Source organism: Leptonychotes weddellii, chromosome 3 (genome assembly GCF_054177405.1).
Source record: "Leptonychotes weddellii isolate Sample4059 chromosome 3, ASM5417740v2, whole genome shotgun sequence".
In the NCBI taxonomy this organism is placed as follows: domain Eukaryota; kingdom Metazoa; phylum Chordata; class Mammalia; order Carnivora; family Phocidae; genus Leptonychotes; species Leptonychotes weddellii.
Genome location: NC_138371.1, coordinates 58,335,314 through 58,361,088, shown reverse-complemented (window position 1 = coordinate 58,361,088; position 25,775 = coordinate 58,335,314). Strand labels below are relative to the sequence as shown.

The 25,775-nt window shown below is 39.0% G+C and overlaps 2 protein-coding genes across 2 annotated transcripts in view; one reads left to right on the top strand and one right to left on the bottom strand.

The window, feature by feature from the left end:
* The window catches only part of B3GALT1 (beta-1,3-galactosyltransferase 1), a 500,148-nt gene extending 499,931 nt beyond the window's left edge, over positions 1-217 (top strand). The window contains exon 2 of the transcript XR_014143566.1: positions 76-217. The gene's annotated coding sequence lies outside the window, so the exon portion shown is untranslated. The remainder of the gene's footprint in view (positions 1-75) is intronic.
* Positions 1-25,775, bottom strand: part of STK39 (serine/threonine kinase 39) — a 400,617-nt gene that overhangs the window by 78,438 nt on the left and 296,404 nt on the right. The gene's annotated exons all lie outside the window — the stretch shown is intronic.

Sequence of the window (25,775 nt, the reverse complement as noted above, 5' to 3'; positions counted from 1 at the left end):
TTCAGTAAGTTTATATATCTTCAATTTTGCCTGTTAGCCTACGAGCTTGAAGTATTTATTATCTGGTCTTTACAGGGCAAGTTTGCCAACCTCTAACTTAGAGAAACGGGGAGACATCTGACAAAGGTATGATGTACAAATTTCCTCCAATTGTGGATGAGAAATGACAGCACTAAAGCATACTGGAAGTGTTTTCATGCAGCCAGAGAAATGACAATGTAGTCATGGTAATGTATTGCATTAAAAACCGACAGCTGCTTATATTTTTTAAATTTTTTTTTATCTCTCTGGGTGATTTTTAAAAATTGTAAAAACTTGATTCTAATTGCAACAATTAGCCAAAGCTTAATTAATATATTGCTTAAAGTTGTGTGGGTATTAGACCTAAGAGGGTGGGTTTCATATAGCTTGATTATCATAATTACAAGCATTCTATTTTCTCATTTACTTAATTGATTGTCAGAGCTTTCCAGATAAATTCACACTGCTGGAAGAGAATTGAATACATTTCTGAGAGAAAAAAAATGGGGCTATTTAGAAGAACGATGTGTCCCAGAATATAACCCATGTGAGCATGAAAAATTGCCCTTGATCATATCTCCTTACCTCTTTGCTGGCTAAAATAGGCATTTTTGTGAAATGAAAAAGAAATGAATGAAAAAGTATTATTGATTCAACTACATCTATAATAACACCGACTCCACTGTCTCTTCAGCCAGAGGTGCCTAGCACTCAAGAAAAATTTTCCATTTAGTTTTCCTTATAGAATCTATTAGTTTGGTACATTATGTCGACTATTTGTTATGCCTCTTGCAATGACCTCAGTCCTCACCTGGGGGGAGCATGGCGTGAGAGGTGATTTATTCTCTCTCTGAGGTTTATTCCTGAGCGTTTACTCAGCAGTGGCGACCTGATATGGCAGGCTGGGCAGCGTTACGTGTGGGGGTTTTGTGATGAAGACTATTTTTCAGCAGAGACAAGGATGACCTCACCAAGAGTGAGGTGAGGGAGAAGAACACATCAGAGACCTTCTCCCATTGTAAAGCCTTAAATGTTCAGTGCCTATTCCTCTGGTCTGTTGTTAAATCCTACCGGTAGCCCCGCGAGGTAGTACTACTGTTATCTCAATTGACAAATTAGGAAACTGAGGCAACAGAGAATTGTGTAACTTACAGGGTGAGCCCGGGCCCTCTGGCTCCAAAGGCTGTGTCCATAACCAGTGCAGCATGCTGCCCCTGAAGGTAAGAACAGACACCCTAACTCCCACCGGCCCCAACCCCATCCCCATTCCAATGGAAGTCTGTGTAATTAATTTAATTTGTTTTCAGGTTGGAAACCGCCCCCCAACTTTCTTTGAGTTAATATTTACGTACCTTAACATTCACCCTATTTAAGTGTACAATTCTATGAGTTTTGACAAATGATACATTTGGGTAACTGCCACCATAATCCAGATCTACAGCAGTTCTGTCACCTCCCAAATTCTCTTGCCCCTTGGTAATCAGTCCCCTTCTCCAGCCCCTGGCAGTCACTGATCTCTTTCCAAACTTCTATCTTACATGGTATTTGCTTTTTATTCAGTAGTCATCATATATAATGCTTAATGTTTAGAAAAAAGTTTCTTCAGACAACCCATTATGACAATTTGGTACAAAGAAAAGGAAAAACCCAGAAAGGAAGAGAATAGAAGACCAAAAAAAAAAAAAAATCTTAAGAAAATAGTTAAACCAGGGCGCCTGGGTGGCTCGGTCATTAAGTGTCTGCCTTGGGCTCAGGTCATGATCCCAGGGTCCTGGGATCGAGCCCCGCATCGGGCTCCCTGCTCAGCGGGAAGCCTGCTTCTCCCTCTCCCACTTCCCCTGCTTGTGTTCCCTCTCTCGCTGTGTCTCTCTCTCTCAAATAAATAAATAAAATCTTTGAAAAAAATAGTTAAACAACATGAAAGTACAGGTAAAGTTTCCAGAATTTAAAAGAATGCCACCATAGTTTGAATAATATCCAAATCTAATGAATATTAATAAGAAAATACAAGTCAAAAATCTATAACCCCCCCTCATTCAGAGTCTAGCCCAGCTCAGGAGGAACTTTTAACAGAGCCTCTATCCTTCAGAGTCCACACACACATTTCTGTAAAGTAGAAAAAACAATCTATAAGTTCAATTATACTTTTTTTCCCTCTTGGAAGCAAAGGACCCTCTGGAGAGGCATCCGTCGCTCACTAGCTCATTAAAAAGCCCAGCCCTCTCTGCACTGGGGGGTTTGTCTCCACACAGGTCTCACACCACACTCAGACAAGCTCTATTCCTGCATCTGCCTGTGCTTTCTTTTTATTGGTCTCTTCAACATATGCTAGTCCACATTTCCTTTAGGAAAAGAGAACTTCACAACTACAGGTTTCTCTTCAAACTTTATCGACAGAAGTATCTGAGTTAACTTGGAAAGCATGCCCTTTGTAACAATACGCTTCTCAGTCTTACAGGCAATCCAGGCTGTGGGAGCAAACAGGAGCCTGGGGCAGGAAGAACAGCATGAGGGACACATACACTCTACAGCAATGTTCCTCGGGTTGTAATGTGCCTAGTAATTACCTGTGAATCTTGTTAAAATGCAGATTAGTAGTTCGGGGTACAACCAAGATTCTGATTTTCTGATAAGCCCTCAGACAATGCTGATATTCTTGTAGCAAGACCCTAGCATTTAAGGCGAGATTCTCGATAGAGATACTAGCATTCATTTGGCATCTATTATGGACCATACCAAGGGCTTTCACTTACTGCCTCTAAATCTTCACAGAAACTTGTTAAAATGTATTAAGGATTAAGGTGAGGTTTGAGTCTCTAGTGTGGTCTTAGGTTAAAACCTCTTTTTATTTTTTCTCTCTATTTTCTCTGAGACCTTATGGGAGAAGATTGAGGTCCTAGAGGAAGCAATACACCCAAGAAACAAAGCAATGAGAGGCAAAACAATCTACTTAAAATATCACGCTATTATTTTGCTGATAACAGTGCCTACTAGCCCAATAAAGGATTCTATCTTAAAACCAAGTTGGCACTCGGGATGCCTGGGTGGCTCAGTTAAGCGTCTGCCTTCAGCTCAGGTCATGATCCCAGGGTCCTGGAACAGAGCCCCATGTTGGGCTTTCTGCTCAGCAGGGAGCCTGCTTCTCCTTCTCCATCTGCCTTCCCCTGCCCCCTGCTCGTGCTTTCTCTCTCTCTCTTTCTCTCTCTCTCTCTCTCTATATATATAGATAGCTCTGCTCTCTCTCTCTCTTTCTCAAAATAAAATAAAGTTGGCACTCATAGCTTAGGTCCAGGTCAAAGATGGCTTCATCTTTCCACCAATCACATACTCTTACCAAGCTTAAGGTAGAAAGAGACTTCATAGTACATAGAGAAAAGAGGGGAAGGATGTATGGACAGGCTACAGAACTCCTGGTACTAGGTCATGAACACAACAGAAACAGAAGGAAAGCATCAGAGAGAAACACCTATGTCATCTGCCCACAAAAAGTGACTCCCGCACAGACATAAATGTGGTTAATGATTTTCATAGAAAACGACCATTCAGATTTGTAATCTGACCTCTTGAGGAGGAACAATGAACAGGGTGAGAGAAAGGAAGCTTTTTTGGCATGATATCAGAAGGTAGGTGGTCCCTCCCAAAAAAGGAACCCAGTATGTATTATTGGCACCATTTTGAAGTCGAGAAATCTGAGAGCCAGAGAAATTGTCAAAAATTGATAACTGGAAGGATAGGATTCAAACCCAGCCTTTTGACTAGAGTTCAAATGGTTTTTTCCATTACATCACACTGCTCTCAATACCATTCACAATGTTGGAAACAAAAGAGGAGAAAACTCTGGTTTTAAACTACATACACATCTAGGGGTGCCTGGGTGTCTCAGTCAGTTAAGCATCTGCCTTTGGCTCAGGTCATGATCCCGGGGTCCTGGGATTGAGCCTCACATCGGGCTCCCAGCTCAGTGGGAAGCCTGCTTCTCCCTCTGCCTGCAGTTCCCCTTGTGCTCTCTCTCTCTCTCTCTCACAAATAAATTTAAAGTATATATACATTTAAAGGATTTATTAGCAATATACCCAAGGCCAAATAGGCAGTCAGTGCTTGAAGTAACAAACGAGTGTGGAAGACAGCACAAAACAAGAGAGATCCAGAATCCAGATTGGCAGCCCAAAGACTGTGCAAATACCTGGGACAACAGCCTCAAAATCTAGGCAAGAGTCAAAAAAATAGGTTTAGAACATCCATCAGGATTACTTAATATTAAATTGCAAAACACAGAGAACTGGATTTTTTAGGTAGAAACTCTCATCCAAGAATTCTTTTTAACTGCCATAAGCAAGGTTGTCTACAGGATCCTCAGAGGGAGGGTTGTACGTTTACTTTTGAATCTAGAAGTAACCTAGATCTGATGTAGCCACAAATAAAATACATGTTTTTCAACAAAAACACAAAGTACACTTTGCAAAGGCTTTGCACACGCTTTCTTATTTTTAAGGCAAATGGAGGGAGGATTAAATGACTCAAGTAACAAAGGAAGAGAGTCAGCCAGAGAGACAACGAAAACTTTTGAAAGAGACAATGAGCAAGAAGCAGGAAGGAAGGGAAGTAAGAGAACAGAAAGCAGTTATTCAGGGTGAGGTGAAGAGGAAGAGAAACTCACCTGTTTTCAGATTATGTTGACCAATGTTACTTGGCTTTTGCCATTGTGAAAAGTAAGTATCATGGATTTCAAGCCACTTTCCATCAAATTTTCTTCTAAGTAGAGAAGTTTAAAACAGGAGGAGTCCCCCAGAGGCAGTTGTCAAACTGTGTTTTTTTCTAAGATCATGTTTGTCCATTCACATTTCTTGTATATCAGCTTGATTTTTCCTTGTTTGTTCTGTTACTTCTGCCTTATAATTATTCTCAGTGGGTTCTGATGTCTGTACCAGAAATGCTACATTCTTTTGCATTAAATTTTGCAGGTGTGCTATAACTGAATCCCAGAGATTGGACTTGCTTGGGTTTCCATAGTCATGGATTAAGTAATAAGTGAAATCACTAACATTTCAGTGGAGAAAGAGATCATTGGACACTCTTCCCTCCACATTAGAAGGAGGTACAAATTAAGGCAACCTAGCTTTAAAGTCCAGCTTTAAAATCAAAATCAAAATCAAAAGATTTATATTAGGTTTCTGATAAACTGTAAAATCAATTTCAGTTGAGAAAGCTATCATTTTGCTTTATTACTCTTGGGTAGATAGCAGAGTGTTGATGGAAGCCCATGAAGGCATATTTATTCATTCAACCATTAATTCAATATATATTTCTTGAAGGCTAACCAGGAATCAGACACAATGTTAGTACCAAGTGTTTATACATTTTAGGAGTGGATTGTTGAATATTCTTAAAAGCTCAAGCTTCCTTGTTACTCAAAATCAGAATATGTTTCTTAGAATTCATAATCCCTGGATGCTTTAGTGGGAGGTAGTTCACTATGGAAGTATTTATGATCCCATGATCACCAAGCCAGCATTGTTTATAGCTTGGTCCATAGAATCATCATTTTTATTCTTTCATGAATAAACCTAATGGATTAAAATAGGGTTGATTCGTGTCTGTTAACCAGAAAAGAAACATAGTAATGCATATGTAGTCCTGTATGTTTAAGTCTCTCAAATACTAAATCCATTCTAATTGCAATGTAAATTGTGTTAAGCCCCAACCCCAACCAAGAACAAGTAAGTTTCACTTACATTACATGCTGATACTTTCGTTTCTTCAAATAGAAGATTATACAAAACTCTAAATAGGTTTAATAACTTAAAATATATTTCTATGAGATTAAGAGTAAATTGCATGATGGGCTATAGAATTTGCTGAAAAGCTTTGAGCAAGCAAACCTGTCCCAGACCCCTATCCCAAGTCAGCAGTCCTGTCCAATCTGTATTTACAGCTATGCATGGGCAACTGGACATGGTTTGAAATCTCTAGACCATTCAGCAATTGCCCAACTAGGGCAAAGGCATCTCTCACTTAACTTTATTAAACTTCACAGAAATGTTCAACAAGGGCTTGTTTAAAGTCTTCTCTCCTGTATCAAGGTAGCTACTCCATGGTCTGGGGTCATCTCCCCACACCACACCTCCATTTTACTCAACCTTCAAGACTCAACTCAAATGCTACCTATCAATATTCTTTATTGCCCTTTCATAACTCAAAAAAAGCATGCAGGTATGGGCAATCATGGTATGAGAGTTATAGGGCTTCTCAAAATACAAAATCCTTCACAAATGCATTTGATTATACCATATAGTCTCTCTAAATAGGAAGTTTACCAAATATAATGCTGAAGTCACAAATACCCCTAATGTCAATCCATTGTTATAAGAAGAGGATTTTCTGGGTCATTGCCCTTCATGTTTAAAGAGTAGATGAGCTCCTTTAGAATGGATCAAAACAATGATTACCAAACTTACACTTTGCAGACATTATTTTTCTTCTCCCAAAATCTTCTCTTTGTCCAATTTTCCCATCTCAGTAATTGGGCCAATTAGAAATCTGGGAACCAGCCTTATTTGATTCCAGTCTATGTTCCACTCCAGACCATAGTCTCCATGAAGGCAGGGATTGTGTCTGCTTTGTCCATGTTGTATATTCAGTACCAAAAACAGAGTCAAAGAAGGTGCTCAGTAAGCACTTACTAAATAACTAAATTAACTAAATTTTCTGTTATCTCAAGGAAAATTCTAAAGTCTCAAGCAGTTCTCAAAATAAATTTTTTCCTTGTTCTAATTCTTCTTTTAATTTATTCCATCCTTCAATATTGATAGGAGAAAGGTCATAAATCATAAAATCTAAGTTGCCCAAAGAGCCTTTTATGTCCTAATTCAACAAATTCAGTTCAGATGAATGCTCAAACACCTTTGCTTTACATAAATCCAGATACAGGGAGCTCATTCATTCCTAAGGCCACCCATTCCCATCTTGGACAGGTCACTGGACTTTCTTTAGCTATTAGAAAATAATGATCATTTTGTCCCTTCATCCTTTCTTTTTCCCATGAACTTCTTCCTATGACATGTAATCTTTCTAACACAGATCTGATCATATTATTTCATCCCAACCCAAAGGTTCCCCAAGACTGCAGAATAAAGGTCAAATGCCTTAAAAAAAAAAAAAAAAAAAAAAAAAAACAGATCCTGTTTTCTTCTCAAGCATTATCTCTCACCTCCCTGTAGCCTGGCCATACTCAGTACATTCTCTCACTTGTCTCTGGCTTTTCATGTTATCCTCTCTGCTTGAACTTCTCTTCCTCCTCCCTCTTCCTTCTGCCATTTTCCTGCCTATCGTCTGGATAATTTCTCCTAATTTTCATCCTCAGCTCAGAAGACCATCATGCTAGAAGCCTTCCTTGACACTCCTCTCCAACTTGGAGCTATATTCTATTTGCTTTCAAAGCACTCTGTCTTTTTAAATCTGATGATCATACTTCATGGTAATTACCCATTGACCTATCTCTATCTCCCACCCAAACAGAGTTCCATGAAGGCAAGGGTTACATCCACCTTTATTCATTTATCCAATCTGTTTTGCATTTAATTAACAAATGTTGACTGAGCACCTCTTATGTACCATGCACCATTCTGACCACTGGGAAAATAGTAACAAACAAAATAGACAAAAAATCCTTGCCATTATACTTTCTAGTTCTCCCCTGCTCATAATTCTAGAGCCAATTCCTGCAACAGTGCTGATAGTATGTGTTCCTTAACTCATTTATTAATTCAACAAATATATACTGAGCACTGTGCTATGAGTAGAGAATATACTACTGAGCAAAATAAACTCAATCTTTACTCTCATAGAGCTTCTGTTACATTAAAGGAGACAAATTTCAAACTAATAATATACAAATAAATATTTAAAACTGAAATTTCAGCTACTTTTTGGAAGATTGTTTATTCTATACCCTGTTTTTGAAGTATCGGATCTTTATTCATTAGAGCAGGTGACAGCAAAATATGACCCACCACCTGTTTTTATAAATAACGTTTTACTGGAACACAGCCATGCCCATTTGCTTATAAATTGTCTCTGAACCATACAAGGAAATGAAAGATACTTGATGTGGATGGAGCATGGTGAGCTGGAGGTGGAATTAGAGATAATGCTGGAATGGGAGGGAGAACCAAGTCATACAAATCCCTGTAAGCCAAATTAGTTTAGATTGAAATCAAACTCATTGGTTCTTAAATTTTACCATGTGTAAGAACTGAAAGAGGGGAGTTTTGAAAAATAAAGATTCTAACAAAGAGATTAAAAGCTTTTAGCAACCTGCATTTTTAGCAAGAAATCTGTTTAGGAATCTACAATTTAGTAAGAACCCAACTAGACCACAGACCACACTTAGAGAACCTTCTAAGGGTTTTAAGGATGGCAATAACATGGCTTGAGTTAAGTTTTAACCATAGGGAATGCTGTGCAGAAAATGAACTCAAGAGAAGCAGATTTAAAACACTTGGGGTCTTTTTGGGGGGGTCGGGGTATGGGAATTTCATTTTCTCCATCAGTTTTCTGTTATAAACATGGACCTTTTTCTTTATTAACAAATAATTCATATACAATGAAGTTGGTTCTTTTAAAGTGTGCAATTTAGGGCCTTCAGGATATTCACATAGTTGTATGTTGATCAACACTATCTAATTTCAGAACATTTCATCACCCCAAAAAGAGACGCCATATCCATCAGCAGTCACTTTCCATTCTCCTCCCTTCAGCCCCAGGAAACTACTACTATGTTTTCTATTTCTGTGGATTTACCTATTTTGGACATTTCACATAAATACAGTTATGAAGTATGTGACCTTTGGTGTTTGGCTTCTTTTGCTTATCATAATGTTTTCAGGGTTCATCCATGCTGTAGCACATACAAGAACTTCACTCTCTTGTGTTTGCATAAATACTCTATTATATGGATATACTACTTTTGCATGAATTTTTCATATTCTTCCCTACAGTCCTTTTTAATTCCTGCAGTCTTAGTAATGGTGTCTTATTCTTGATTTTGGTAATTTGTGTCATCTCCCTTTCTTTTTCAATCTAGATAAAGGCTCATCAATTTTATTGATCTTTACAAAGAACCAGGTTTGGCTTCATTGATTTTTCCCTATTGCTTTTATTTCCCTATTTTATTGATTTCCATCTTAGTCTATTTTATTTCCATTCTTCTACTTATTGTTTAGTTTTATTTGCTTCATTTTGTCTTTTTTTAAGGGTTTTTTTTTTAAAGGGTTTTTGGGTTTTTTTGGTGAAGGTTGGATTATCTTGGACTTTCCTTCTTTTCTAATATAGGCTTCATTGGGTTATATATTTCTCTTAATCACTGCATTAAGTGTATCACATAAATGTTGATATATTTTGGTTTCATTTTCATCTAGTTCAAAATATTTTTAATGTCCCTTGTGATTTTTGACTCATATATTATTTAAAAGAGTATTATTTTATTTTCAAATATTTGAAGATTTTCGATATCTTTCTATTGTCGATTTCCAATTAAACTGCATTGTGTTTGACAAATATACTTTGAAAGATTTCATTTATTTTAAGTTTATGTAATTTCTTGTTTTATAGCCAAGTATATTGCCTATCCTGGAAAATATTTCATGTACTCTTGAAAATAATTTCTATTTATTTCTTATTCATAATTTCTCTCTTAATTAATAGTATGTGGTATAGTTTTTTGAATGTATTTAATATAGCTAGTTTAAAGTCTTTAGTAAGTTCAACTTGGCTTCTTTGGGGACAGTTTCTATTGACTGTTTTGTTCCTCTAAATGGGAAATAGTTTCCTGTTTCTCTGCATGTTCTTTTTATGTTAAAAATTTAAATAATACAATTTGCCAATTCTGGATATTCAGTTTCTGTCCTCTCTCCAGGGTCTATTGTTATTGCTGTCTGTTGTTTCTTTGTTTACTGACTTTCCTGGAACAACTTTATAAAGTTTTTATTCTTTATCATGTGTGGCCATGGAAGTCTCTAATCAGTGAGATTAGTGGCCAGCTAGTGATTGGACAGAGATGTCCTTAAATGCCTTGAACCAATGTGTTTTCCAGTCTTTGCAGAGGTACTGTGGAGGGGGTAGGCAAGAGCATGAGTGTTTTAAATGCTCTGGCAAGAGTTTACAACTCCACCCTTGCCTTTACTTCCTGTTTGCACAGAGCTTCCAAGTTAGCCAGAATTATGACCATCAGGACTTCTTAGGTCATTCCTGGATGTGCACAGTGTGGTATGTGTGTGACCTTTTAGAATTCCAGGAATATGCCAGAACTTTTCAAAGCCTCCTATGGACATCTCAATCCCAGGTTTTCATTTTAAGAATTTGGTCAGTTTCTTATTATTTCCAACTGGTAACATTGCCTCAGGCAGCTGTACTGTTAAACAGTTGCTGCTGATTGTATTTGACAAATGCTCTGTGGATAGGGCTCTTTTCACAAAGTGAGATTTGTGTCAAGTTCAATAAAAGCAAGCCCTGAGAATAGAGCCCCTCGGTGAGTTGTCTGGTCAAATAGTTACAATGCTTTGATAACAGGGTATTTGGGGGTATTCCAAACCCATTACATCTCTTCCAGTGGCTTCTGGGCTGCTGGTTTCCATAGGTACCATCATTGTGGGGATGTTATTTTTCAAGACTACTGCAGAACTAGGAAGAGGTGGATGGGATTGGCAAATTAAAATCCCACAAATCTCACTGTTCCTATAAATACCCAGTCATATTTCTTAAATAAACCCTCAGATTGTTGCAAGCCTTTAGTTCATTTACAGATTTCGAGAAAGTTTATTATGACACTTTTTTTCCAATGTTCTCATTGCTTTCACGGAGGAGCAGATTTGCAGAGTTTCCTATTCTATTCTGGAAAAGGATTGATGCCAGTTTATTGATTCATTCACTCATTCATATAGTAACTGATAAATGGTTGTTTTTTCACTCAATAAATATTTATTGATATTCATTGTGTATCAAAAATTATTAAGTAGGAATATACCAAGATTAATAAGGTAAGGTCACTCTCTCAGATGAGTTGAGTGTGTAGGTACAGAGGAAAAAAACATTGGAAGTAAATCCTGATGATATAATGTGATTATTAATGTAACAGTGGTATGAAAAGAATATATTGAAAGAGGAGTTGAGAAAGCACATCACTCTGTGGAGGCTTTGTGGTAAATGTTGTAGAATAGGTGACATCTAAGCTGAATAAAGTAAGATGAGTAAAAGCTGATCAAAGAAGAGGGCAGACACACCAGATAGACAGAATGGTGTGACCAAAGACAGAAGAGATAAAAATGCCTTGAAAGTTCATTTGGCTGAAGGATAGTATTAGAAAGTGGCTGCTGTAGGATATAGGGAGTAACTGAAAGGTTCTAAAGCAGAGCAGGCAGTGGTAATGGGGTATTCAAGGTAGTGGCAGTGGAGATGGGGATAGGTATAGAAGACCACTTACATGCAAGATTGAGGGAGCAGGTGGAGCAATGTTTTCATTCATTTGTCAGAGTTCCTCCTTGCCAATATAATTGTAATATAGATGCTCTCATACTTAGTACGGTAGTCTAGGTGTGCTTAGTGGCCCACCACCCCTAAATCACCAAAACTTGGGATAGCCAGAGCCATATTAAGTTTGTGATGAATTCAACCCCCTAACTCTTTTCCACATATATGAGCACTTGTTCCCTCCCTTTGTGACTTTTTGATTGAAGGAGTGTGTGAGGAAATGGAACTCAGGGAGGAAAAGATGCTCAGACCATTAGATGATCTTCATTCAATTAGCATTCATTTTTTTTAAGATTTTATTTATTTATTTGAGAGAGAGAGCATGAGCAAGCAGGGGGAGGTGCAGAGGGGAAGGGAGAGAAAAGGGGAAAGAATCTCAGGCAGACTCTGCAATGAGCACAGAGCTCAATGCAGGGCTCTATCTCATGACCCTGAGATCATGACCTGAGCTGAAACCAAGAGTCAGACACCCAACTGACTGAGCCACCCAGGCATCCCAGCATTCATTTTTAATTAACCATTGTAATATTTTAATTTTTAAAAACTACCTTACAGAAAATATGAAAAAGAAAAAAATCCCACCATTCTAATGTAGTTTTTACTTATTGTATACATTCCCTTCAAATAATTTTCCTATTTCTTTTTCCATATTAACAATATTTTCCATACTATCTTGAATCTGATCTTTTATTACTTAAAGCAATAAACATTTTATATGTTGTTCCTCTCTTTGTATATATTACTTTTAGTAGATAGATTGCATTTCTGCTAGGGCACATATTATAATTTAATCAAAATTACTACCACTATCAGACATTTCTGTCAAACAAAGTGGCTCATTGTTCCAAGAAGACAAAATCACTGGGCAGGACATTGTATATTAAAATTATTTATTATTTTCTGTATTTTCTATATTTCAAAATAGAATTGCTACCTTTTAGAAAAAGCACCAAGTTCACTACGATTCATGGATAGGGAAATAGAGCCTGTGGTTCTACTTGGAGAACAGAGCACATCTCTGGTACTTCGGGAACATTCTACCACACACATAGGCTTGCCTGGTGAAAGTCTAATTCAGCAAACACTGGATTTTCACATCTAAGGGAAACATTCTCTTCTAGCAGCACAGAGAGCACTAGCATTTTAGACCATCACATTGATCTCAGCTTTCCTCTTAGGGACCTAGGTGGGTCTTTATTTCTCACAGACGGAAAGGAATCAAATGCCTGTGTTTGAGCAAAAAACATTTACTAGTTTAGGCAGTTATCTGCACACTTTTCTCAAAGTTTATTTCATTTTATTCCCAGGAAAATAGACTGTGGAATAGGTCAAGAAAAGACTGTGCACAGTGTCCAATGCACCCTCTTTCCATATGAACCCTTATTCAATTTATTTGAAAATAAATTCATGCTGGGAAGGGCCACTTTCTAAAGGTGAGAAATGACAGAGACAGTAGCAGACAGTCACTTGTAGGTTCAGAAAGGAAAAAGTGATCAAAATACCCTGCCAGCTTCATTTATTAGATAATTAGCAGTTTTCTACCTATATCAATCATCAGTCAGCCAAAACAGATGTAAGTTTCCTTCATCCAAATCCCATTTCACATGCAACCAAAGTTTTGTATGACTCCACAGAAACAAGCCAGAACCTATCTTTTCTTGTGCTGCCTGAATAAACTACATCTTCAAAGACTTACCTTCCTTACAGAGGTTTGGGGTGACCCTGGGTACACAGTCCAAAGAGAGTTGCACTTTTGTTGAGGGGAATGGAAGAGATAAGTTTTCAAACTGAAAGCAACCTTTAAGATCATCTAGTCCAGCAATTCTCAAATGCCATCCATTTGCCAGCCTAGGTAACTACAAAGAAAAAAGGAAAGCAAAGCAAAGCAAAGCTAAAAGGAAAGGAAAGGAAAAGCCCTTACCACTGAAGTTTTTAAAAATACGGGTTACTATACCTCAACCCTGGAAATTCTAACATTGGGATGATCTTAATGGGTGATTCTTCTGCTCAGCCATGTTTGCAAACCAATAAAATATAGTCCAATTTTCTCACTTTAAATGAGAAAATGGAGGCCAAGAGAGAATGACAACCAATTATCGACAGAGACAAATCAAAATTCCAAATCCTAATTTTCCCATGCTATTATATTTTCTTCCTAAAACTATGACTACCGGCTAAGTGCCTTCTAAAACAAGTGTAGGGTTCACAAAAATAAGCTAAATGATCACTCATTTTGAGGGTAGAGCATTGCTTTCCTAAACAAAGAAGACCCCAGGGACTAATTATTTAGCTACAGAATTCTAGTTAAAATGCCTTCTAAATTTCCCGGACCTTTCCCTATTACCTCAGCACAACCTCACCTACATGAGATGAAGAACAGTAGAGGAAATTTACTTGTTTACTTAGCAAATATTTAAAAATAAGTCTACCTTGTAATATATCAGATTGTGCTAGGTTCTAGGAATATAGCTGATGAACAAAGGAGACAAAGTCCCTACCAAAATGGACCTTACAGTTTGGTGAGGGTTAAGGATCATTAATTAGGCAATTTTCTATTTAATATGGTGAGTGTTATGGTGAGTGGATTATAGGGAGTTACCCAAAATTTAAAGCTTTTATACAATTACAACAGAATAATTTTGACCAACAGGCATTTCCTATTGATTCAAAAATGGTCAAAGAAAATAAAAGATATGAATATATGTATAAGTGGATATTATTATCACAGTTCAGATCACCCAACTAGTGCCTATGGTAAAGTGAAGAGGTTAGCAAATCCTCTTCCCGAAATTACAACTATAAAAAATGTTCAAATTTTCATAAATATCCATTTCAGGGTTCTGGAAATGGACTAAAGGCAAACAACACATCGAGGGATGTTTATTCATTAAAAAGCTGCTAGAACTCTATTTAAGAACATAGGGTGGTTCCCATTCATTCCTCTCCTCTCCCAGCTCAGTCAGTGAGGTAATTTTGACAGAGGGAGGCTAGCCATGAAAAGGAAGAGCTTTACTGCCAGAGGAAGTTGACTTGATTTGGAGCAGAACGTGAAACCGCATGTTTCCTTAGGCTATCAGTAAAAGTAGCAGTATTGGTCATCAACAGCTCTGCCGAGGCAGTCAGTAGCTCTGGTAGCCTGAAACTGCAATTCTAGTCGGGGAGGATAGTGTGACCAGAGATAATCCACAACTTCAACAGGGAGTTCTTGGAACAACGGTGTTATTAATGGCTGACTTCTCATCTGAAACCGTGGAGACCGGAAGGTAGTACGATAACATTCAAAATTCTTTAAAAAAAAAAAAAATCTGAAAATAAATCTATATCCAGCAAAATTATTCTTCAAAACTGGAGACAAAATAAAAACATGCCTAGATAAACAAAGACTGAGGTATGTGGCTAGCAGTCTGGCCTTATAAGAATACTAAAGTCCTTCTGGATGACAGGAAATGACCAGATGTTGAGATTCTACAGAAAGAAATGAAAACCACTAACAGCATGTATAAATATTTAGCCTTCTCTTAATAAATTTAGAAGAGATAAGGTTGGAACAATTTAAAAATGGAATTTAAAAAACAATTCATTTACAGTGGCATCAGAAAGAATGAAATACTTAGGAATAAATTTAACAAAAGAGGTGCAAGTTCTATACCCTGAGAACTACAATGAATTACTGATATAAAGATGATCTAAATAAATGGAAAGACACTCCATATACAAGGTTTAGAAAATTCGATATTCCAAATCCCAATAGGCTTTTTTTTTTTTTTCAGCTAACAACCTGATCCTAAGATTTATATGGAAATGCAAAGAACCCAGGGTAGTCAAGACAATTTTGAAGGAAAAACCCGGAGAATTTACATCACCCAATTCCAAAACCTACTACAAAGCAAGCCAGGATGGTGTGGTACTAGTGTAAGGAGAGAAATAGATATCAATGGAATTGAGGGTTCAAAAATCCTTACGTTTATGATCCATGGATGGTCAACAATGGTGCCGAGTCAATAGGGGAAAAAGTCTTTTTAACAACAACAGTAGGATATTCTTATACTACAAAAATGATTTTAGACTGGTACCTCACACTGTACAAAAAAATTAACTCAAAATGTATCATGGGCCTAAATATAAGAGCCAAAAGTCTGGTCTGAAAATATGGATCTAAGAATTATCAAATTGGGATGAATAAGATATTGCCACCAGAAAATCCAGAACACTCAAATTCTGCCTCATTAAGAGTACCCTGGGGAAGATAAAAGCACAAGTAACAATAGCTGAAGAAATCATAACATCATTTTATGATGAACTGGGTTTGAATCTGAATGATGAAAACTCTGGTAAACTCAAGGGGGGAGCCTGGAACTGAACTCCTTTTTTGTTGGCATTTTCCCATTTTAAGTGACAATCTCATTCAGATGGGCTTAAGAAGAGAGAATTTACTGGGTTTAAATGAAAAGCTCAAGGATGGAGCTGGTTTCAGGGATACTTTGTCATTTTGCTCAATCTCCAGGTATCTTTCCATCCATAGCTTAACATATCTCTGTGTATGAGCTCCGTTCTCAGGCAGGCTGTCCCCTTGTGACTGAAGATGCCTCCAGAAGTTCCCACATCACATCCTCCCATCTCAAGCCCAGTGGAAAAGAACATTTCTTAACAGTCCCAGAAAAAGTATTATTAGTTTCTAATCCCTGAAACAAGCACTGTGAGCAGGACAAAACAATGATCTGATTGCCCAGACCTGGATAGGGAAAGGGTAGCTTCCCAGATGTAAACTGGGTAACTGTTTCCAGGAGAGTGAACAGGGTCATAGGAAGTAAAAACTAAAGAGTTCATTGCAACCTTATTCTAAGCTAATAAATTTCAATTTGCTTCATGCAAAATATAACTAAAAAAAAAAAAAAATCCATCAGATCCAGAGAAAGAGACAGCAATAAAAAGTATATTTGATAATCAAACTAAAGAAAGAAAGAAAAGAAAGAATTTTTTTAAAAGACATTTATTCCCAAGTCCTGTTGCTTAAGAAAACAAGGCCCAACTACAATGGCTGCCATAGCCCAGCAGCTATGTGGGAGAAGGAGAAAAAGATGAGGGAGAAGTGGAGAGACAAAGAGTAAGGGCTGAGTCTCTAAACCATGGGACGCTGGTCATCCCAACCACTGTGAAAAGAAAGAAGGAAGTGCAGGCAAAATCACAACAGCAGATGGTGGCCAGGTCTACTTGGAAGCAGCAGGCCCTGGAGCAGCCAACCAGGGCAGCTGCAGGGAGAGAAGAGACAGCAAGAGGGCAGGGCCTCCTCTCATGAATGATGGAGACTTGGTACTGAATATTCAAGCCAGGAGAAAGGAAGAAACAAGTGAAAAGAGGCACAGCCATGAACTGATCTTTCAGTATGCAGTGATTCTGCCTATTTTTGTAAGGGGGCCAATCATCAGATGAGAATTCTGTGCCTTGGAGAGGGATAAGGAGAGCATGGAGGCCACCCCCTCCCAGATATCTACCAGCATGGAGTGTGTACAGTGAGGGGAGGGGAGGAGATAAGAAGTGGTGGCAGATAGAGATGGGTGTAGAATAGATCCTGGGGGGAACTCCCATCTTTAAGGAAAGGGTAGGCTTTCTTTTCCTTCACGGGTTGGGTTTTGTTTTGTTTTGTTTTTTTAATATTTTATTTATTTATATGAGAGACACAGAGATAGCAAGAGAGAGCATAAGCAGGAAGGAGGGGGAGAAGCAGACTCCCCACTGAGCAGAGAGCCCGATGTGGGGCTCGATCCCAATCCCCTGGGATCATGACCTGAACCAAAGGCAGATGCTTACCCAATTGAGCCACCCAGGCTCCCGTCCTTCACAGGTTTTGTTGGCTTCAGTTTTCAGGGTCTCTAAAGGTTAGTGGCAGGCTGGATACAGGCTTGTCCCTTAATTACTGATTAGTGAACAGCAAGGGTCTTGAGCTTGCCCTGGAAGCCCATGGAGGAGATTTGGTAAGGGATAAGACTGGAGATGGACTAGCCTTTACAGCTAATATAGAATACTAGTTACATTTTCTGGGCTTGAGAGGAAGTATTTTCCTTTTTCAAATCTGGTTTAGCCATTACAAACCTCTTAATAATGTAAAACTTTGAGAAAGTTACCAATTCTTGCCAGAACCCTTGACACAGTTTTTTCAAGTTAGGTGGTACTGTGAGGTGCTGGAGGAAGAGCAGCAGTGGGAATAGAAAGGCACCCCCTCTCAGATAGGGCAGAAGCGTCCGAGACTAAGGATTTAGCACTAGCAGGGAGAGAAAGCCTATCAGAGGTGAGGCATCTGGACTGCTTTTCCTGAGCGGACTAGAAAGGCCCAGGGCAGGCTGCCCCAAGATGGGCCCCTTTGACATGAAGATTATTCTGAGCCAAAGGAATCAATATCCTCTAGGCTCAGGGTGCCTGGGTGGCTCAGTCGGTTAAGCGTCTGCCTTTAGGTCAAGTCATGACCCCAGACTCGGGATCTAGGCCTGCGTCGGGCTCCCTGCTCAGCGGGGAGTTTGTTTCTCCCTCTGCTCCTCACCCCGGGCATGCTCTCTCTCTCAAATAAATAAATAAAATCTTTTAAAAAAAGATCTTATGGGCTCAAGAGAAACCTTTGCCCCCCGCTTAACTACATAGAAGAATCAAATCAGGGGTCCTTCTCAGAATAAGGGTTATTAACAGAGATAAATGTTATCTGAGTGACCCATCTGTATGGCAGGACAAACATCCTCTAAAGTCCCAGACTCCTACCCCCTTCTCCTCAGTTCAGGATGACATACAGACCTCATTTTGCCTGTCTTTAGAAATTCCATGTCTGTGTGGATTCCCATACATAAGCTATTAAATTTTATTTTCTCCTGCTAATCTGTCTCATGTCGATTTGATTCTTAGCCCAGCTACAAGGATCTTTGAGGGGACAGGAATTCTTGCTCCCTGACAAGACACAGTGTCTGACCTAGAGAGGAGACTGGGAATGAAAACTGATTGTTTTTTGAATCCAGAGTCAATTACCGGTAAACAGATGATACTGGGCTTCGGGGGGCGAATCTTGTGTTGAAATCCTGGAACCAATTATTTTAAGGAAAGGAAGGCATGGTGAAAAGAAATCATTGGGGAGGAAATCATTTCTTAAAACCCCAAATCACTCACACCTTTTGCCAGGCATTGTTATAGCATATCCATGTATATAATCTATACATAGATTATCTCACTTAGTTCCCATTAAAAGCCTACAAAAAAGGGGCTATCGATAATATTCCTACTTCACAGAAAGCCAAAGCACAGAGAAACTATGTAGCTTATCAAAGGTCACAGAGCTAGTTAGAGATGAGCCAGGATTAGAACCCAGGAAGTCCTGGTTTCGGAGTCAAAACCTAAAACCACTGTGTCAACCAAAGCTGAGGTTGGCTTGGGGGCTTATACCAAACCTCCCATCACAGTGGCTGTGGACTCTCCTCTCCCAGCAACTATCTCCCGGCTGAACACAGAGTCTGAGTACCTTGGAGCGGCTCACCTGAGACTGATAGACTTTTGGAGAAGCTCTGCGGGGTGAGGTGGGGAGAGAGAGAGATGATCCCAGCTTTCAAGAATAGGATGCATTTCACATAGGGCACCAGGAAATCAGACCTAAGTCTTCCTCTCAAGATCAGTTTTCCCCTCACTGAGCACACTTAAAGAGGAGAAAATGAATTCTGCCCATTGAAAAACGGCAGACTGTAATGAAAAACAACTTTAAAGACTTCAGCACATAAAGTCTTTGAGCTACGTCACTGGCAATGGTTTACAAGTTTATTTTCAATTTGCAGTTATGCTGAGCAGACATTTTGGGAAATGCGGCAGTAACTCCGGACGAGCGCTGCAGCATCCTCTGCTGAGCGCCATCTCTATGGGAGCCGATTGTCACAGACGATCAGGGGCAGATGTACCCAGACGCGTCATCCGCAAAATGGCCAGCCAGGAGAGTTTTCCAAATTCTTTTCCTCACCATTTTTGCTAAGTATACAATTCTAAGAAAGCAAATTTCTTGGCAAGGACTTTTTTTCCCCCCTGAAGAAAAAAGTCTACTTTGAGCAGAGCAAAGAAAGCACAGGTTTCAAGTCCATATTTGAATCCTAGCCCTGGCACTTGCTAATCAGCAGCCTTGAGCAAGTTATGCAAACCCTCTGAACTTGACTTCCTTATTTATAACAAGGGGCAAAGATTTCATTTATAAAATGGGGCAGGGGGGCGGAATTAAAAGAGATAATCGCCATTGTCTCCTTATGCTATATAAAAATAGGATTTTTTGGTTCACTATTGTGTCCCCAGCATTTAGCATATCGATGGCACATAATAGGTGCTTAATAAATAGGTGTTGAGCAAATGAATGTGTGAATAACACTATCCTTTGAAACCGACATTTAGGGACATACCAGAGCTACTTTCTTCTTTATTTCTCCCAAGGGACAAAGTGAGCTCTCCCTCTCAGCCTGTGTTCCTTTCTAAGGGGATCACTTCCCATGACTATTTACATGTCTATTATCCTAGGAATTTCTTCAAATTTGGGGGTGGGGGAGGGGGGGTATTTTGTCTCCTGCATCCATGTCTTCTGCTTCATTGGCTTATTCCCTTGTTTTGTAATAAATCATTTTCACTGAGCCTCCTAGAAAAGACAAATTGAAGTTAAATTTTTTAGTACTTTCATTTCTAGCATGTCATTATCCTAGCCTGCTATTGATAATTAATAGGATTGGTATAGAATTCGAGTCTGAAAACTTTTCCCCTTGGAATTTTTAAGACAATTCTCCAGTGTTTCCTATAATCTGGTATTGCTTAATAAAGAAAATCTGGGAAATGTGGGGAAGTGTAAGAAAGACTGAAAGCAACAGTAATCCTACTACTCAGAGATAACCCTGTTCACATTGTGATATATAACTTGCCAGGACACACACACACACACACACACATACACACACACACAAAGGCTACATTGTGTATATAGTTTCACATCTTGGTTTTGTTTATGTCATGCTATCCTCATGTCATCATATATAACTGAGTTACTTTTAAGGCCCTTTTCAACCCTAAGGATTAATGATTCTATGACTTGTTAAGAAAAGACTGTGACATATGGATGGATTCAGTAAAAGTAGCAGACAGTTTAGGAGTTGGTTTCATTGATACAAGCATGAAATAGAACTGTGCAAAGGAAGGTAAGGTTAACTGCCTGCCAAGTGCTTTTCATTTAGGGACACAGAAGCCTCTCAGTGAGTATAAGGGAATCAAAGACATATTACAGATGAGGCTCAATAAATTATCTGAGTATAACCTACAATCAGGAAAAGCATGGTAGGATGGAGAAAAGGGCTGAGCAGGGCCTCCTGGGAAGAACATCCTGTGCAGCCTTTAGGATGAAAAGGGACCATATATAAGCAAAGTGCTCAAGGCCCCAAATGGGAGACAGGTGACCAGTGCCAGTTTCAAAGGCTTGCAATTAAAGATGACAAGCAATGAGAGCACACGTTTGCCTAACTGAACACACAAAGTCTCCGGCACTGTAAGAGCACATCACCTACGTGAGGTTCAAAAAGAAATGGAGAGAAGTACAGAAGAGGTAAAGGAAAATAGAGCAAGTAGCTAGGGATGGAAACATGGTATGCAGAGACGAGGGCTCCAGCTGAGGACAGAAACAAGAAGCCTCATACAGCAAAGACATCTTCATGGTGTGGACTTCTGGGTTGTGATAGCGGGACCAAAACACCCTTCTCATGTTTTCCACTGCAGTAAAAATAAAGGGTTACAATGAGTTGTGGCAGCACTGAAAATCAGAAATAAATATCAACAATCAGATGCTCTGAAAGGAATTTCTACTAGACAAAGCCCAGGTGAGGCCGTGTGGTTAAAATTACAGTGGCAAGCAAATACTTCAGCATGTGAGACACAGCAGCTTGTCTGTACAGGAGGGTGGGAGAGGGGAGTGGAGGGAGTGAGGGAGACTCCTCCCCATCCCTCTTGTCCCATGTGGATCCTGACCTCAAAGACGTTAAGTCCTAAGGTGGAGAGTAAAGCATGCGCGCGTGCACACACGTGTGCACGTTTACAGGAACCTCAGGGATACCTCTTTCCTCATACACTCAGAGATACTGTACAGTGCACAGAGAACATGGTAAAAGCAGACAGGTGGTAGATGACGTTGTCACATGTGATCAGGCTTCAAGAAGGGATATAAACAGGAAGCTTCGTGGAGTAATGTACTCTGGGGATTGTATTTGTCATGTTTCTGCTTGAACTGTCAGAGAAAATTCAAGAGTAAACGTTCAGACAACTTCTAATATGAAAGGACAAATTGCTTTCTATGAATCGGAAGAGCAGGAAGCAATAGACAACCCTTCCTTAGTTCCAGAGAGCTGCGTTAGATCACATCTGTCAGAGTGGGCCCTGGCTAGTCCTCACAAGTCAACATCTGCCAGGGAGTCTCCATGTGGAAGGCAAGGGAGCCATTATTCCCAGCTGGCTGTACTGACAGATTTATCTTCTACGGAATGTAAAACCTAAAAGAAGCGAAAAGGTGCCATGGATTTGAAGAGGGGAGGGGAAATCTTTCATAGAAAACAAAAGAAAAAATTAGAAAGCACTTACGGAAATACCTTGCTTTATTGTGCTCTGCAGATATTGCATTGGATCACACACTGTTTCACATTGTTGTGGCAAACCTGTATACATCAGGTCAACTCTATAGACGCCACTTTCCCAACAGCGTTTGCTCACATCGTGTCTCTGTGTCACATTTTGGTAATTCTCACAATTTTTCAAACTTTTTCATTATTATTATCTTTGTTATGCTGATCTGTGATCAGTGATGTTACTACTGCATTGGTTTGGGGGCACTGCAAACCACACCCTTATAAGACAGCGAAGCTAATCAATAAATGTTTTGTGTGTTCTGACCGCAGCACCCACTGAACATTCCCCTGTCTCTCTCCCTGTCCTCAGGCTTCCCTATGCCCTGAAGCACAACAATATGGAAATAGGCCAATTACTAACCCTACAACGGCTTCTAAGTACTCAAGTGAAAGGAAGACTTGCACGTCTCTCACTTTAAATCAAAAGCTAGAAATGACTAAGCTTAGTAAGGAAGGTGTGTTGAAAATGGTCACAGTCCCAAAGCTAAGCCTCTTATACCAAGTTGTGAATGCAAAGGAAAAGTTATTAAAGGAAATTAAAAGGGCTACTCCAGTGAACGCATGAATGATAAGAAAGCAAAACAACCTTCTTGCTGATATGGAGAAAGTTTTAGTGGTCTGGATAGAAGATCAAACTGGTCACCACATTCCCATAAGCCAAAGCCTAGTCCAGAGCAAGACCATAACTCTCTTCAATTCTCTGAAGGCTGAGAGAGGTGAGCAAGTTGCAGAAGAAAAGTTGGAAGCTAGCAGAGTTGGTTCATGAAGTTTAAGGAAAGAAGCCAGCTCTATAACATATAAGAGCAAGGGGAAGCAGCAAGTGATCCAGAAGATCTAGCTAAGATAATTAAAGAAGGTAGATACACTAAACAACAGATTTTCAATGTAGACAAAACAGCCTTCTTAGAATATGCCATCTAGGACTTTCACAGCTAGAAAGGAAAAGTGAGGGCCTTTGAAGCTTCAAAGCTTCAAAGGACAGGCTGACTCTCTCATTAGCAGCTGGTGACTTTAAGTTGAAGCCAATGCTCACTTACCAGTTGGAAAATCCTAGGGCTCTTAAGAATTATTCTAAATCCACTCTGCCTGTGCTCTATAAATGGAATAACAAAGCCTAGATAACAGCACATCTATTTACAACATGGTTTACTAAATATTTTAAGCCTACTCTTGAGAACTACTGTTCAGAAAAGAAGATTCCTTTCAAAATATTACTGCTCTTTGACAATGTACTTGGTCACCCAAGAGCTCTGATGGAGATGAGACAATGAGGTGAATGTGGTTTTCATGCCAGCTAACACGGCATCCATTCTACAGCCCAAGGATCAAGGAGTTAATTCAACTTTTGAGCTTTATTATTTAAGACAAACATTTCATAAGGCTATAGCTTCCATGTATAGTGATTCCTCTGATGGATCTGGGCAAAGTAAATTGAAAACTTTTTGGAAAACTTCACCAGAAGATGAATGATTCACAGGAAGCAGCCAAAATATCAACATTAACAAGAGGTTGGAAGAAGTTGATTCCAACTCGCATGGAGGACTCTGAGGGTTTCAAGACTTCAGTGAAGGAAGTAGCTGCAGATGTGGTGGAAATAGCAAGAGAACTAGAAGAATAGCCTGAGGATGGACAGAATTGCTGCAAGGTCAGGATAACTTGAGCAGATGAGGAGTTGCTTCTTGTGGATGAGCAAAGAAGTTGGTTTCTTGAGATGGAATCTACTCCTGATGAAGTTGCTGTGAAGACTGTTGAAATGACAACAAAGGACTTAGAATATTACATACATTTAGTTGATAGAGCAGTGTCGGGGTTTGAGAGGATTGATTCTAATTTGAAAGAAGTTCTGTAAAATGCTATCAAAGAGTGTCACATGCTGCAGAGAAATCATGAGAGGAAGATACAGCCTACAGTACAGTGTAAACATAACTTTTACATGCACTGGGAAGCCAAAAAATTTGACTCACTCTATTGCAATATTCACTTTATTGCAGTGGTCTGTAACTAAATCTGCAATATCTCCAAGTTGTGCCTGTACTTTGTGTTTTCCTATGTGTTTTTATGAATCAAGAGATGATAGAGAAAATAAGCTCAAATATAGAATTATTTGAAATGATCAGCCTTAAAAAAAGGGTCATATAACACACACACACATACACACACACACCAAGACACTAAAAGTATAATAGTATATTAAAACCTACAATGAAATTACTAAAGAGCAGAGGTGATATTAGAAAATTAGGAATCAATGATTTGAAAGACAGAATGTGAGGGAAGAAGATAAAGTGAAGTCTTTGGATAAGAAATATTTCATAGAGAGAGGCCAAGGGCTACAGAAGCGACATATGAAGGACAGTGCTCCTGAAAAATAGCCAGGAGGAATTGAAGCAGAACATGAGAGCAGGGAACCTTGGTGGCTAAGAACATGGGTCCTTGCATCAACAGGCATAGATTCAAACTGATTAGGTTGAAAAAATTGTTCAACTATTTTAATCTTGGGATTATCATCTATAAAATGGGAACACTAATCATTCCTACTTGATATGGTGGTTTGGGGAGTTAAAGCTTCATGCAAGACACCAAGGAAGAATTCCAAAATAGCTAAATTTGTGGGGAAAAAAATCCTTACCTAAACATGTCTTGATTTGTGTTTAATTTCAAGAGTAGTTTTTGTTCTCTTGTATTTTCTATTTTCTGATTAGTAATGGTAGTTTTGGGTTTGTTTGTTTGTTTTGTTTCCTGGATGAAGGAAAAGAGGAATCCCACAATTAGGAAAATAGAAAAATATGTTCCTTTCAAAGGAAGAATCACTCTGATTTCAGTCCTTTCCTATGTTAAAGAAGAGATCATGATGTGCCAATATCCATGGGATTTCCTTTTTTCATCTTTATCCAAATTTAATTCAGGAAATGAATAAATACTTAGATTTTTAGAGAAACTATTCAAGTTTGATTATTTTGTTCCCAGTCCCCTCCTCAGCCCACTCCATAACCACTATATCCCACTAGTGCTGTAACAAATGATCACAAACTTAGCACAGTACAACAATGCAAATTTATTACCTTACAGTTCTACAGGTCAGAAGTTCTACCCAGGTCTCATTGGGCTAAAATCAAGGTGCTGGAAAGTCTGCACATCTTCTGCAAATTCTCGAGAAGCATTTGTCTCCTTGCCTCTTCCAGCTTCTAGAGGCTCCTGCATCCTTGGACTACGGCCTCCTGCCTCCTTCTTCAAAGCCAGCAACAGTGGATAGTGTCTTTCTGACATCACATCACTCTAATTTCCTCCCCTGCTTCTCTCTTCCCCTTTTAAGAGCCCTTGTGATGATAAGGAACTCACAAGATAATCCAGAATAACCTCTCTATCTTAAATTCAGCTGATTAGTAACCTTAATTCCCCCTTGCCATGTAAAGTAACATATTCACAGGTTCCAGATATCAGGATGAGGACTTCTTTGGGGGGGGGGGCATTATTCTGCCTACCACAGCCAATAAACAGGCTTTATCAGTAAAAAGAAACATTTTTGAACACTGAGAATGGAGCCTCCAAGAGGGCCTTCCTTTCCCATCAGAT